General features: G+C 39.1%; 1 long non-coding RNA gene across 1 annotated transcript; it reads right to left on the bottom strand.

Moving 5' to 3' along the window:
- Positions 1 to 5,819: 5,819 nt before the first annotated feature.
- Positions 5,820 to 13,962, bottom strand: LOC144983612 (uncharacterized). Its single transcript, XR_013647339.1, has 4 exons — positions 13,763 to 13,962; positions 11,961 to 12,049; positions 6,077 to 6,208; positions 5,820 to 5,993 (listed from the first exon to the last, which is right to left on the bottom strand). It is a non-coding gene; the product is annotated as an uncharacterized LOC144983612 (long non-coding RNA).
- Positions 13,963 to 17,042: the final 3,080 nt, after the last annotated feature.

Here is a 17,042-nt window from a genome sequence, read left to right as displayed (position 1 = left end):
CTGCTTCTAAACCAAGGAATATTGATACGCAGCATGTGGTTTTATAGTTTCTGTTTACAATTTCTGTGCAACACTACTGCTTTCACACTGACATTGGTGGCTCATTTTGTTTTTAATAAAATGGCTCATGCACAATAAAGTATGAACGGATCCATGTGGACTTTTGAATAATCCCATCAAAAGATATGTTTTGAAGAAAAAACGACTTAATAATACAAATGAAATAGAAAAGTTTTAACTTCTTATGTATCAAGGTCAAGGTTTAGAACTGAAAAACGAATTAAAAGTAACTGAAAACAATTGTTCCTTCTGATTAGGGAATTTATGCTAGACAATAAAACCAACTTAAAACAATTTGGAGGAATAAGTCAGCAAAACATACTGTAGTTACCCTTCTTTACTGTTTAAGACAAAGCACATTCAAATGCTCTGGATTTTTTTGCTTGGCTGTAGGCAGCGTTTTTCCTCTGCCATCAGATCCAACATAACTCCAGGTGTGTTCCCGGAGGTGGTGTGCAAAGCAAAAACTTTGCCTGCAAGGCCAAATGTCCTATCGGCTTAAATTCATTGGCAAGGTCTGTGGAGTGAGGTTTGTTTCCCAAAGAAACAAGATTTCATCAATAATATGGCATTAATTTGGAGTAATTAAAACAAATAAAAATGGGTTAGAGATCAACTGTAATTTGTTTGTACTTAGAGCCTTCAGAATGTCTTTCAGAATGCATCTGTTCATAGATGGACAATCCTTTATTTTTTAAATCTGAAATGTCATAATGATTTTGGCTTTAAAGTGCACAAAATCAATACACCCACAAATGCAATGTCTCAAATTCAGAAGAATCCAGAAAAATACAGTAAGGTTTCCCTGGGAGGTAATTTCTATGTTTCATACTTTATTCTAATCACTTACCGTAATTTCCGGATTATAAGGCGCTACTTTTGTCACACGCTTTCAACCCTGCGGCTTATTCAATGATGCAGCTTTTTTTTAATGCATTTTTGCTACTGACCCCTAGGGGCGCTCGAGCAGAAAAGGAAAGAGTGAGACAGGGGAAATACGGCATATGTGTCGAAGAAGACGCAAGTTTAATGTAAATTCCATGCTTCGTGAATGAATAGCACAAACAGACCCTCATCAAAATGCAAGGAGAAATGCATATGACGCAACTTTCAAGTTAAAAGCAATCGTTAAAAGCAGTGTAAAAAATCCACCGTCACCAACGGGTTTGGAAAAGCCGGTCTGTTGCGTGATGGAGAGGACAGCGCAAGCTCAGGAGAGAATTTAACTCAGGATGAGAGTGACACTGAGAGCGACAACAAAGGAGACACTGAGAGAGTGTGTGGCAAAGACTATCTGACGCTATTCCAATCCAACACTAAGAAAGAAGACTTCCATGGTGTCAGTGCACAGAAGGAAGATGAAGAAAGCTCTCAGTGACTTTTACGTTTATGTTTTTTAAACCAGCCCTGCTGGCGCTGGGTTACGGTGTGTCACTGTTGTGAAAGAAAACTTCTGGCGCACGCTCTGAGCAGCGCTTGCCTCTGCGCGGCACGCACCTCTGCGCAGAGGCGCGTGCTACACAGAGGTGCATGCTTTTCTTTTTTTTTTTCTCTCTCAGTGACTCTTACCGGTATGTTTTTTTAACCAGCCCTGTTACTACCATATTGCTGCCGTGTTACTGCTGTGTCACAGGCACTGTTTGAAAAGAAAAGCTCAGGTATGTTATAAAAACGTTGAAAACTCTTTCTGTGTACCGTCTTTCTTTGTAAATACATCATGTGTTGAACCTTTCCTGCAATTACTTTTTTCTTTCTTTCCTCTGCGCCGAAGGCGGATCTTCCTTCGGGGTTTACTTCCACGTTCGGACCCTCAGAGCCTCCAGAGTGGGTTAATAAAGAATCATTCATCTTCTTCTGGGGGAAACCTTTTATCACAGTTCTCCTTCACTCTGTATATCAAACATGAACGCACACCCCCAACACACTTCTGCTGCACGCTCTCACTCCCTCTTGCGCTGCACGCGCTCCCTCCTCTTTCTTACACACGCCCACGGTTTCAGCACACACACATCCTCATTCAACAACACATGTTTTAATGTGGGCACATGCGTCTTATAGACAGGTGCGGCTTATGTATGTACAAAATGATTTATTCTTTAAAAATGTAATGTGCGGCTTGAAATCAGGTGCACTCTACAGTCCGGAAATTACGGTACATTTTTAGATAACAACTGTTTGGAATATTATTATGGAGTTTCAAAGAGGGGCATCATTTTGATGTTTCAGTTCATGCAACCCCGGCGAGGCTGCTGAAGGATTTCGTCAAACCTTGAATTATGGTATTTGTCAGTTTGTTGGAAAAAAAAAATGTGTCTCATATTAATGACAGCAGCTGCTATAAAACCCAATTAGCCTGTATGGAAAAAATACATTTTTTATTGTGAAAAGTCTAAAATCCTGTGATAGAAAATTGCTCCTTACAAAAAGAAGATGAAACATTCAGTTTTTGGAATGATCTCTCAGCCTCTCCGTATTGTGTTTCCCTTGCAAAAAAACAAACAAAAATAAAATAGAAAATTGAATGAAATAAAAAATGAATTTTGCATTTTGAACATAAAAAATGTATATATTTAACTGGAACAAAATTTGATAAAAATATATGTTGAACAGAATTTTGTTTTTCTTTCGACTAAAAGTGCCCTTGATATCCCCTGAAATCACTGTTAAATATTGATTATTGCACAATTAATTAAAGTAATTGAAATTAAAAAAGGTACCTTGATTCAAATGGGGCAAAAAGACTTGCATAAGGAATCCTAACACATCAGGAAGTTCCGATTCAAACTCTGTTATAGTTTATGATTAGAAAAATATATATATAAAAAAAACATGATTGGAAAGCAATATAAATGAGAATTGTTTGAGTGAATCATTAGCAGTTTAGTTACTATTCTTTAAATATATGTTTGCCGCTGGAAGAGCCAAAGAACCTAAATAGTAATATTTGACACGACTGACCTGCTCATACCTGATAAATACTTCATACATCCATCCATCTTACCCCAGCTTATCCGGGACAGCAGTCTAAGCAAGAATACTTGCATAAAATATTTTTAAGAGACTAAAACTAAATAATCTTTAATTGAAATCCTTAATTGGATAAAGATAAATATCCTGCTTGTGAACCTGAAATACAATATACTGTTTTTCATTAAAGCTTTTGATCTGTTCAGTAGCCAACTGCTAAGCGGAGAGCTAATTGCTGCTGAACCATATGGACTCCTGCTAATTTGTGATAGAACAGATGAGTGGAAACACACTGTGCACCAAGCGCAAGGTCCTAATTAAAAACTAACTAACTAACTTGCTCTTATTAAACTAATTATTAATCTTTTACTCATTAAAAGAAATAATGTGCACAGCTTTTGTGGGTGGGAGTCCAGTTCAAAAGGTGATTGCAATTCAGACAAAACTGCAGGGATTATTTGGAAGACTTTCAAATGATGAGCAGAAAAAAAGTAGAAAAGAGCGCAAAAACATCAAAAGAAATTTATTATTGCAGTTATGTAAAGTAGATGTTACAAGATATTAGATATTAATCTAAGAATCTATGCACCACATGCATTTGAGGGATCTGATTGTTTAGTTTATAATTTAAATAGCTTGTGATACGGGAAAAATGTCAGGAAAAAAATGGATTAGCAAGAATTTGTTAAGAAAAAGGTATCAGAGCAAGAATGGTTGCTCTGAAAAACAGAATGCTACCACTGGAGTTAAAAAAATGTATGCACATTTGATTATTGGTTAATTGTCTTAATAATTACCTTATTAGATTTTTTCAAAAAACTCTCACACTTGGTCAGCCTGGATATTTACTTCTTTTGGGATTTGGTGACACCATTTATGGCCATTAAGGCCATAAAGCAGAAAACCGCCTTCAAAGTAGTTCAAAGCAAGCCAGCGGATCCCGTGACCATAAGCTCTGTCCATCTTTTATACAGTTATTTGTCTAACCCTATATGCACTGAGTGTTGACCTTGGTGTCTCCCAATGCCGGCACTCAGGATGTGATGCCACAAATTACTAGTGCCAAACATTGATTACCACTAGCACACAATGCTGCACAGTGCAGTGTAGAAAAAGGACATGGACAGAGATATTGGCTGCTCAGTTAACAATTATTTCCCTGTCTCCATGTCTCTTTGTCTTTCAAGCCATGTGCTATGCAGCTCTTTCCATTCAGACACTATATAGGTTATTAGCAACTCTGTAATTCAGTCAAACCCAATCCTTGCACTTGAGTAAAAGAGACTGCTTTGCTTATGTTTCCCCAAGTGTCCACTGCAAAGTAGTTAAATTGTGATGAAACAGATTTGTTCTGTGGAGACCTGTGCATGAACTTGTAAGTTGATTAGTGCCCTGCATGTGATCCTGATCATTCTGCAGCTATCCACTATCAGTTGAACAAACAGGAAACGACTTAACAAATTCTTTACTTAACACATAAATCTCCAAGTCTCCATCCTTGTTTGTATTTAAGCTCCTGCTGGCACTCATTCTGAGGTCCCCTGCAATGTTTACAGACGTGTCCTCCCTAATTTTAGGAATGCAGGCGAGGCTGTAATGGAAAGTGACACCATCCGGCCAGCACTCTTACTCCCCAGAGGGCATATAAAAGCAGACACTGTAGCTGCCCAGATCCAAAATGCACCCAAAATGTTGATATTTCCTAAATGTACTTCAGTGGTAGCAGGAATATAAACATTCTTTCCTTTTCTTCAGTTTTCCTTTTTATGTCTACTGAAAAAAAAAACAAGAGTTATAGCATAACTAAAACTTAATGCAGTTTTAGTACAATCATTGTCTGGAAAGTTACAGCTCTGTGAGATGAGGGAAACTCAGCACTTCAGTTTTCAAATGGGGAAATAAAATAGGCAGAAATGACGGCCTGAGAAACTAATTAGGAAAATGATGTGGCAGAGCTGTTAAAATACATATGGATTCAGTGGGGAACTTTCTAGTATATACATCTGTTTTTTACTTTTTATTTTAGCATAGGAAGCTAGCAACATTGAAAACTTTCAAAGGGAAGACTATGTATGGGTTGTTTATGGAGACAACAGTCATGGCACTTTTCCAATATGTCATTTTTTAAAATTCCTTTTATGTCTCATCGAAGCATTTTGTCAATTTTCTGACATCATTTGTTTTAGTAACGAAAAGTAACTACAAGAAAAAGTAAAGACCCATAGATTTAGTTTTGTAGGATTAACTGCTGACAGGACAAAGGTGCAGAGGTTTTAATTATATCTAAATGTGTGCACTTGTTAAAAAAATAAAATAAGATAACAAAAACACTTGTCTGCGTCTTTGTGGTTTAATGAGGATAAAAATGATTTTTTTTTTCTTAAGGAAGAGCATTTTGTTTTCTAAAAAAACATTTTTACACTGTGTACATTTTTATATTTTTATATCTGCAGTCTGCATTCTTTAAAGATGCAGACATGTTTACATAAGCAACATCTATTATTTTACAACTGCAAAATACTTATCAAATAATAGTAACTCCATACTAAACCATTTAGGAACAGAATTCTAATATTCTAAAGACCAAAGCAGTCATTTTATGTATAAACAATGGGGTTGTAAGGATTTATCAACTTAATTGGTTAATATGATCCAACCAAATTAATCTGTTTGGGGCGAGTTGGTAATAGAATCAATCTATACCATTATAAAGTAATTTCAAACTGAAATAACTGTCATGATTTCAAGGCGAGCGAACCCAGATGCTGGAACCCAGAAAGAGGACCGGGACGTGGCAGGTAAGAAGGATTTATTATTTTCTTCGAGGCTGGCAAAGAGAGTTGGCGAGAAGTGATCCAGATAGTGATAGGCTGTGGCACGGCTGGAGGTACAGACGCGGCGGTCCTCGGGTTCTCCCGGACAGCAGGCTTTGGTGTCTGCGCTGACGTCACTCTTGAGCAGGATTCCTGGGACAAGGAGACAAGATTTAGAGCCAGAACTATAAACTAGACAAGAAGTGCTAGAACTAAGACAAGACCAGGCTAGTCACCATAATGGGCAACGATCTGGCGTTGATTTCTGGCGTTGGGTCTCCTTTTAAGCAGCAGAGGTTGATGTGTGAAGTGACGGCAGCTGGAGAGTAATCAGGAGCAGAGTGGAGCCAATCTGGAGGGGGAGGAGTCTGACAGAGGCACCATGACAATAACTCAAATATGATAAACAATAGAATATACTATTTGGATTAAGGCAGAGTAGGTTTATTTCAAAGTAAAAACAACTAAGTGCATCATAGCGGACAACACTGATGACAGCAAAAAATGATCAGTCCATCATTAAAGTCCAATGTGTGGAACACTTTGCGTTTTGCAAAGACAAGTGACCATACCATTTGGTAGAATGTTCTAATAATGTTATATTTGTATTATTTTGATATGGAAAAACAACAGTGTTGCCGAACTTTATGAAGTTTTGAGATGTCCTGGATCACTTTTGAGTCAGTGAATCGGATTCTTAAAAATAAACCACCATCGACGATGTATCGTATCAGCAACTGCAAATTATGACATTAATCAAATCATTAAAATGAATTGTAATGCCCTTATATAACAAATAGATTGATGCAATCAAAACCAAGATTCAGTGTACCACCAGGAGTTCATTCCCCCCTTAAGTTCCTCCCCCTTAAACGTATATGTCCAGTTACCAGTCCATTACCTGCACCTTCTTCATCCTCTGTCTGCACTAGTGTACTTATATTTAATGTTCAGAATTTTAAGTTATTTTTTTGCTTACTGTTATTTATTTTTTTATCCTTAAGTGTTGTATGTGGCACTTTGGCACCTGTCACCGGCTGGCCTTTGAGCAGTGGGAGTGTAGGAAGTTTTCAGAGGTCAGGTCAAATTAGTAAAGATCTTTACTAGTATAGCTCTGTTCATAGGTATTTTCCTCTGACTTGGCCCCAACACATTCACAAACCAAAGAGGCGCTCGCCACTAAAATTACAGGTGGTTTAAATACTAATTAAACATTCCATCTCGTCCTTCCTGGAGGGAGGTCTACTAAATTCTTTATTCTAAATTTCATAAATAAATTCTAAAATCCGATTCATCTTTATTACTCTAATTTAAAATATCAAGTAGAAACATTAAAACAACAAATATCGCCCAAATACAATGACTTCCCCCCTCAGGCTTCTGAATAGTTTCACCCGAAACATTAGATATAGCTCTGTTCCTAGGGGAAGTGTTTTGCCGGAGCACTCTGTAACTTTAATAAAGTAACCAAGGAGCTCTTCATTACATTTCCTTCCCCTTCAGTCCTTTAGTCCATCCTTCTTGACAAGCAGTCCGCCACCACATTTGATCTTCCTGGCTTGTAGTGGACCGTGAAGTTGTATGGCTGCAAAGCCAGGTACCATCCTGATATCCGCCCTATCGCATCCTTCATCCGGTTCAGCCACTGCAACGCCCGATGATCCGTCTCCAAAATGAAGTGACGTCCCAACAAGTCATATTTGAGGGTCTCAATAGCCCACTTCATCGCCAGGCACTCCTTCTCCACTGTTGAGTACCTCGCCTCCCGGTCCAACAGCCTTCGGCTTAGGAACACCACCGGTCGTCTCTCCTCATCCACCTCCTGGAGAAGCACCGCTCCAAGGCCCACCCCTGATGTGTCTGTCTGCAGTATAAATGGTTTATATAAGTTGGGAGTATGTAAAAGTGAATGTGCGCAAACCGCTTCCTTTAGTTCCTTAAATGCTCTGTCGCATTCCTCTGTCCAGCACACTTTGTTGGGGGCAGAACTCTTTGTCAAGTCATTTGACACTGCTGCCCTGTCTGAGAAATGGGGAACAAACTTTCTGGACCAGCCCACCAGTCCAAGGAAGCTCCTCACCTTCCTCTTTGCTGTAAGAATGGATGGCCCCCACTTTCCCTATTTGGGGTTTGATTTTCCCAAACCCGATGACAAATACTCCACTTCTTTTTGCGCCACAGCACACTTCCTTGGGTTGATTGTCAGTCCAGCTAACTTAAGTCATTCCAACACCGCTTGAAGATGAGTCACATGGTCCTCCCATAAATGTCTGTACACCACCAAGTCATCCAGATATGCTTCAGAAAACTCAGGAAGAACAAAATTAAAACCAACCTGCTGCTGACCTTCTACCAGTCATCCATCCAGAGCCTGCTCACGTACTGCACAACTGTTTGGTTCGGCAGCTGCACGGCCACGGATAAAAAGAGACTGCAGAGAGTTGTAGAGACAGCTGAGAAAATCATTGGGTGCCCTCTCCCCACCCTGACGGACATCTACTTCGCGCGCTGTCTCACCAGGGCTCAGAACATCATTAAGGACAGTTCACACCCCGGCTCAGACCTGTTCAACCTGATGCCCTCCGGGAGGCGCTACAGAGGCATCAGAAGCAAAACGAACAGACTAAAAAACAGCTTCTTTCCAAAGGCCATAACAATACTCAATTCCCAAATGCACAGATAAGAAAAAAAAAAGAAAAGAAAAAAAACATTCCTGTTAACTCTGTCCACAGTGTCATCTATCTACCTCATTGCCACCTCTGCACTTTGACATGTCTACGCACAATTTTTTCATACGCAATATTTGCACTATTATCTCGGCACTCTCGAATACAGTTTACAGCTTGTATTGCACACTTGTATATACTGTTTGTTTGCTTGTTTGATTTTATTATATTACAATGTTATCTTTACTACTTTTCCCTTCCTTACTGTTCTTGCACTGATGGTGATGCTTAAATCTCATTGTACTATGCACAATGACAATAAAGCCATTCTATTCTATACGTGTTTTTACCAACTTGTTTGGTGATCTCATATAGGCCATGCCATCTCGTCAGCAACTTATTCTCACTGATATGGAGCAAAAGCATAACCTTTTGGCCTGGATTAAGAACTCTGTCTCTGGCTTTTTGGTCATACCAGGTCTTTTGACGTACCTGGGCCACTTTGCCATCTCCTCCAGCAGTCCCTCATCTTGATCACGTATGACAGAACACTCTCACTGTCTTGCCTTGGCTCTTCCCAGAACTCTCAATAGATCCAGTGGTCCCCTCACTTGGTGTCCATACAGCAGTTCAAACGGTTAAAATCCTGTTGACTCCTGCTGCACCTTCCGGTAAGCAAACAGTAAATATGGCACCCACTGGTCCCAGTCAGCCCCTGTTTTGGAGACAAACTAGCGCAGCATGGTTTTAAGAGTCTGGTTGCATCTTTGCACCAACCGGTCCATTTGGGGATGATAAAGGGTTGGTCCCAAGTCCTTTAACCCCTAACAACTTATAAACCTGTTGCAATAAGTTAGACAGAAAATTTGTGCCACAGACAATGAGAATTTCTCTGGGTAGTCCCACCCTTGAAAAAAGTTGCAAAAGACAGCAACATGCTTTGTCTTAATAGAGCGGAGGGCAAAAGCTTCAGGACAACGGGTGGCTTAATCACAAACAATTTATATGTATTGGTTACCTATTGAGCTTTTCTCTAAAGGACCGACAACATCCATTCCTATTCCCTCAAAGGGCGTTTCAATAACTGGCATAGGCTGCAACCATGCTCGAGTTACCCCTTTTCCTGAGGCCAACCGACACACCTCACAAGAATTGCAAAATTCTGGGATTTGCACATACATTCCAGGCCAGACAAAACAGTAACTGATCCTGTGTGATGTCTTTTGAAACCCCATATGACCTGCCCATGGAATAGAATGGCCCATATCCATAACAGTTGCCCTAAACTGCTGTGGAAGTACTAATGCTTTGACTGGTCCCTTTTTCCGATACAAAATGCCTCCCTTCATCACATATTGCACCTCGTCCAGGCAGCTAACCTGTCCTTGTGGTAGGCCATTGGTCTCTGTTATTTTATCCCACCAAGCTTTCAGTGTTGGATCTACTTTTTGGACTGTACCTATATATGAGGGGATATTAAACTCCATTCCATCTATTGGTTTTGACAACTCTGACTGTAACCTCATCCACTGACCTTTGAACTTCTCCCGTTGCTTTTCTAATCGCGTCTTCCTGGGCTTAAACTGGGCCTCAAGCTCCTCATCAAAAAAAATGGCATCTCCCTCGGTGCTTCCTTTACACTCTGGGATCTGGTGACTACAAAACAGGAGTTTTATGACTCCGGTTCTTGACCTGTTTTTATTTCTACCCCAAATGGCTAACTCAGTCTTTCACTCGCACACTCATTGTTACTGGTTCCAGCAGTCAGGTTGGTGTCGGAGTGATGGATAAGATCACACAGAGTAGGAAGATCTTTTCCCAGTATTACTGGATATGGTAGTAGTGGTAACACACCTACTGGCAACACATAAGTCTGACCACCCACTGTCAGGTACACCTCTGCAGTATGATAATCATGCTCATCTCTATGTATGCACCTTATTGTAGTTGTTTGCTGGCTTAGCTTTTCCTCTGAAATCAGCTTGGCAGAGACTAGAGACTGAAAACTTCCTGGGTCAAGTAAGGCTTCACCCCGCCGTCCATTTACCAATACTGGAACCATACAACTATTCTTCTCAACCGGCATTTTGTTTTCATGTCTTAGGACTAGACAGAGAGAAGGTTTGGATTTCAATGCTGGACAAAAGCACTGAGTGTGACCCAAACCATTACAATTGTAACGTCTCACTTCTTTTTTAATTGGCTTGAAGGGCTTAGCGGGTCCCCCGGCTATAAGGATGATGTTGAGTCCCTCTTCTGGCTGATATGAAGAGTTCTGCCAGGCGAGTTGCTTCCTCTTCTGTTTTTGTGTCATGCTCCTGGATCCAGACCTCCAGCTCGGGATGTACCATCCTCAAAAATTGTTCAAGAATTATCTGGTCTGATATTTCCTTGACTGACAATTTTTCTGGTTATATCCATCTCAGTAACAGATCCTTCAAGCGCACGTAGAGTTCTTTTTGTGTTTCTCCTTCCTCGATCATTAAATATCGAAATCGATGGCGATAAGTGTCTGCTGTAATTCCATATTAAGCTAAAATGGAGTCCTTACCTTTTTCATAATCAACTGAGTCAGTAATGTCCATGAGCACATAAGCAGTCCGCACTTTCCCAGTCAGCAGTGGAACCAGTCGAATAGCCCAGTCCTCTTTAGGCCAGCTACACACCTGGGCCACTCTTTCAAACGTAGCCAGACAGTGTTCAATATCATCTTCTGGAGTAAATTGAGAAAGTCTTGGTTCTCTTTGAGGCACCCCACCCAGAGCTACTGGACCGCTCCTTGGCTCTGCATCATCATCATCATCATCATCGTCGTCGTCGTCCTCCATTTCACCATGTTGCATCCCATGTTCTAGTTTCTGCTCTGTTAAGTGATTAACTTGACCCTGAAGTTGTTGAAATTGATGTTGCATACTTTTCTATCTCTGTTCTTGGCGGGAAAAATCTTTGTCAAGTTTCTGATCCCGAGTGGCTTGAGCTTTAATCAGTGACTTTACTAGTCCTTTTAACTCTTCCATTTGCTCTTCAGGGTTAAATGTAAATGTAGTGCTTACAGAACCTCTGGTCTGCCAGTTGGTGAGTGGTCTGCCAATATTAGATATTAGCAACTCTGACAGAGCATATGATTGAAATTCAGAATTCATAATTACATTCCTTCCCTGGATAATTTCTGTGTCCAACATGTTGACAGAACGGTCAAAACTTCTTGTTGAATACATACTGTAACACCGTAGACTGCAAATACAGTTTTGACACAAATAAAATGAAATCTAGTGCTTTCATTTATAAGCTTCCCTCAGGCTGTGACAATGTCAAATTAGCTTCAGACAAGAGAACAATGAGGCCATTTCAAAGCCCATGTAAGGCTCCATTGATCAATATAAGTGTGGACTTATCCAACTTTACACGCTTCAAAAAATCCCATCGTCTTTCTGATGCATTTTATTGCTCTTACCTGTGGCTTTTCATTGTATAAAGAAATGACTGTCGTTTGACTACACGCTGACATTTCCCTTTGTGGCTGATGGACATGCTGCACCTACACTGAAACAAATGAAAAACATGCTGTTATGGCCACTTTTGAGAAACAAAGGCTAAGTTTCTTTTCATTTAAGTTGTTTTTGGTACATCTTTGTGATCACAGGCTTAAGCAGCAGGGCCTGCTTTGCTGAATCATACAGTGGTCGATTTGCTCTCAAATAAAAAAAAAAAATCAGGGGGACTTTTTTGGGAAAGAAATTTTCCTTTTCTTTATTTTAGTTAATTGTTTATAAAGACATCTTTTTGATATTCTCATTTAGTTTTTCTTTTTTTAATTCATGGAACGGAGACCAAAGTTCTATAGAAATTCACTGTAAAAACAGAAATGTAAGAAAAAGCCCCTGCACAAGTGAAAGCTTTAGTCACAACTGCCCTTACAGGTGGATGTGGGCTGTCTGTTGGTGAAACATAGACAAACATGTAGGGGGCACTCAGGAAAAAGCAAGGTGGTTTAGACTGCTCTGTGAGACCATAGAACCACAATATTAATTTACATTTTCCCATAGGCACGCTGCAGACAACACTTACACAACATACAAGGTTAAACTAGGGTAAAGTTGGTGAGACGCAGGCATTTCAATGGATTTTTCTTTTAATTCGACTGTCCCAAAATCCTTTGGACTGCTCAGGGCGCACTATTAGTTGTAGATTTAGATAACTGCTGTAGATTTAGCAGAACTGTATGTGTGCGTTTCTGTTGTACGTCTGATCTGGTATGGGTTGTACTGGAACCTAATATCTCCATCGTGGGATTATTTAAGTAAATTCAATTTAATTCAATGAGAATTCTTTTTTTAACGGTACATCGCCTGCCCGTCCAAGCAGAGCCTCCCTCCTTCATGTGGACATCCCTGAGGTGTCTTCTTTTTTGCCCCCTGGAATCTGTTTTTTTTGTGGGGGGGAGTTTTTCCTTACCGAGAAGGAGGGTGTGTAATAATATTGGGCTATATAAACAAAACTTAATTAAATAGAGTACTGTTCAGAAGTTGGGTGTGTTCCTCTAAAAACCTGCACTCTGAGCTCCAGTCCCTCCCAACCCACGAAAACGAGCGAGTTCTCGTGAGCTGACGTAGACCAGTGAGACACCCCCTTCCTGGAAGAGTCTATGGCTAACAGACACCCATGTTTTTCGCGGAGATAAAGAGCAAAAAAGGTTTCCTTTTATATGCACAAAACATCCTTCTTTATAATCACAAAAGTGATTGTTTTCATGAGCGAAACGCAGACACGCTGTCAACTCTAGGTTGACATCATGAAATGGGCGGTACTCAAACCCAGAGCCTCAGAGATCAAGTCATCTTACTTCCGGGTAGGACAAGAACTTGTGAAAATAACTAATATTTAATAATACAATTTGTTCTTTTGTTTGGCAAAGGTAATATATATCATATACAAGGATACTGTTTACTATAAAAAAGCTTAAGCATGGCATGGGAGGCCCTTTAAGATGTGTTCGCTTCTCCATACCACCCTCCAAGCACCCAGACAACCCCAAAACTCACAGCACCTGTTCATAACTATATGGCCTTAACCACCATAAAACAACCGTTTTGCAAGATTTGAAGTTTTAAAAACCTTTGTCATGTGTGGGGGGTAGCTCGAGAGCCGGTTGGACCCAGAAGCAGAGGCGGAGGATCAGGGACTAGTGGGTTTAATACAAGGAAACAAACAAAAAGTGCTGCAGAGCAGGTTCACAAAACAAAACCAAAAACTTACTTGGCGAGGCATGAAACGTGGACGAAGCAAGAGACAGGACCATGGACTAGACAGGAAATGAACACCATAACAGAGGTAATGAACCAGCACAGGAGGAAGGCAAAGACAAGACTTAAATACAGACAGGGCAGACAAGACACAGGTGGACACGATCAAGGCTGATGGGGACCAAAGGAAGTAAAACTCAAGAAACAAGACAAGACAGGACATTTCAAAATAAAACAGGAAACAGAAAACAAGACAGAACAAGAACTAAGACGAAAAACAAGACAACAAACTCAAAACCATGACAACCTTAGATCTTTATGATTTTTTCTTTTGAAGTTTAAAGTTGTTTTTTATAACAACCTTTATTTTACAGAAGAAAATGTCTAGGAAGCTAAAGTCCTTATTTTTGATATATTCTTTTTTTTTATACACCCTGTATTATTTCAAGAATGTATAATGTTTGATTGACTGTGGTCAAAAATGCTTGTTATAGTTTTTTACAAGCTTCTTTTTTTCACCAAATGTTCGTTTCCTCGAATGTTAACTACAGTAAAACACTTGTACATGCACTGATCAAAAAAATGCTTTGAAATGAAAGCACTGCAACTCTTCATATTTGGAAAGATTCATTATCGGACTGCAAACAATTAGACAGCTTGATTAAATCTACTGAACTTCTGTATATTTTAACTTAATTAAAAGCATATTTGCTTAAGAGTCACACAGAGGAGACATATAATCCTTATACACTCAAAGCACCACATGAACAAGCATAATTTTTCCCATTGAGGATTTGAAAGCAATTAAGATTGGGTCATGGGGAAGTCAGATTCCACCAGTGTGACTGGAAGATTAGGGAAAAGAAATGACATTCTTTGGAAACTAATAATGAAAACACTAATTAAAAAAGGTAAACTCATAACTGTTGGGGGTTCAAACTGACTGCTATAGTTAATAAAAGAAAAGTCCTGAATATTATTATTCCTATTCGACCCTAAACTACAATATCAGCTGTCTGTCAATGGACCAGCCAGTTGCCCAAATGCCTGCATACATCAAAGAGCTCTGCGGCGGCGCTAGTAGTAGCCTAGCAGGAGCTATCGTATGACAAAGCAGCCTAGTTATCATAAATGTTTTGATATTTTTCTTATATTCATTGAGACAGTAATAAAGTGATCATTTTTGTTTTTCATGTTCCTTTTTTAAACGAATATGGGTCACAGAGACACGGAAGTTACCGCTGAAAGCGGCTTTTGCCGGCGTACAGAGAGCATATCCGCGTGTATGACTTATGACGTGAAAAATTATTGCGTTCGAACGGATTAATTATTGCGTTCGAACGACATAATTATTGCGTTTGCACGAGTTAATCATTTCGAGGGAACGGAATAGTATTTTGAGGGAACAAGATAATAATCTGTGGGAAATAGATATATTTTTGATATATTTTTATATCTTAATGTCAGGACACGGGCTCCGTAATATTCAGTTCTACTATCAGTTTATTATTAATTTCCAGAGAGAATGACCAATACATCAAAAAATACTCTGAAGCATTAAGCCAAATTCCTTTGTGCTTATGTGCAGCATGACAATAAAACCACAAAAAAGCCATTAGAAGTAGAATTATTATAAGATGTTTATGAAATACAGAAATGATACAGACTTGCCATCTATTATTGTAATGATATTTTACTTTATTTTAATAAATATGTGTACACAATGCATTTTTTTCTTAATGGTACTTCATTTAGGCCTTGTATCAAAAGTTAAAAGAAGGGGGCAGCGGGGAAAAAACACACAATAACTGTCTGTTGGATGACTGAGTAAAAAACCTTAAGGAACAAACCACTGTGCTGATAACGGCAAATTGAGTTTTTTCTAAAGCTTTTCAGCCACCTTACTGTTACAAATGTTGGAATTCTTATACATTTTCAGTTCTATTCAAAACGACAATGTCCTCTTTAACTGGTTCAGTGATATATAATAAGAAAAAAAAACAGTTAATAAAAACAATTTAAAAATAAATAACTTTAGCCTACCTGGCAGATTTATTATTACAGTATATTCTCATTCTGCATCTGTTTTAGGCAGTTATTTTCTCTATGGCTTAAATCTGTTTCTGTGGGTGTGTATTGTGTGTGCTTGTGTTGATCTTTGTGAAACACAGAAATGCAACTCATTTATCTCAGCTGATGTTTTTCAGCTATTGAATCTAGCCTCTGTCATTAATCTTGGAAAATATAGAAATGAGACAAAAACTTGCAGAAGCCACACACAACGCAATAGATGGGCCAGTTTAACAGGATGCCAGACACGGACCTTTGGGTTTATTCAGTTTATCAGTTAGTTCCGACGTCTGAGAAGCCTGGTAGGTTGAAAGATGGTATATAGATATAAAGCTCACCTGTCAGCTCTTCTTAGTTTACCTAGATGACAAAAAAACATTATGCAAAGGGAGCATCCACCTTAAACTATACTTCATACTTTTTTTTACTGTTTTTAAAGTCAACTTTGGAACTAAGCCTTTGGAGCAGCAGCTGCTAAAGATTTTGTCAGCAAAAATATTTTTTGTGTTTTTTGGGCCATCATCCAAAGCCATGCAGGATAATATTTTGTTTAAGAGAAAACTTAGCATACGTGTTAACAATGACTGTAAAAAAGTTGAGGGGACCTTTTTGTGTTTGTAGGGGGCTGATTTGAAACCACTGTTTTATCTTTAAAATATTGGTGCTTAAAGCAGATGTTTTATTAGTATTTCTATTCAAAATTAGTTTTGCAATGATAAAACATAAGGTATTTCACCCTGAAACACTCAGGAAACCCTTTTTTTGAGAAAGTGGGTTACGCTTTTTTTGTTTTCTGGAAAAATGTAAATCTAACTAACATTTCCTTTTTTCAACGACCTACTTCTTGCATGTAAGCATCATCTTACAGAGAGGACCTCAGACGTATCATTAGAGGGCACGTGCTGGTTGGCTTAAAACGACACGTGACAAATTGATCATGTTAACCATTGTTTAAAATAGAGCTGAATGGAATGGTAACCTTGTGGAATAAATTCTGCTGGGACTGGCTGCCCCAGTCTGGTTCTTGCAGTTGTTTTTCAGGTCAGTAACACCCTTAAGTTCTCATCATCCAGTTTCATACATTTTAATAAGCCTTTCCAGTTTGGCATTGGTTTGGAAATTCCTGACGTGAACGAATATTTGTCCCCAATACCTCATTTTTGAGCAACTAGGAAATCATACAAGTAGGAGTGAAAAAAGTCCATTACATCAAAGAGATTTGT

This window comes from Oryzias latipes, chromosome 14 (assembly GCF_053564925.1).
Source record: "Oryzias latipes strain Hd-rR chromosome 14, Olatipes_Hd-rR_3.1".
Classification (NCBI taxonomy): domain Eukaryota; kingdom Metazoa; phylum Chordata; class Actinopteri; order Beloniformes; family Adrianichthyidae; genus Oryzias; species Oryzias latipes.
This window is presented reverse-complemented; position numbering and strand designations above follow the sequence as displayed.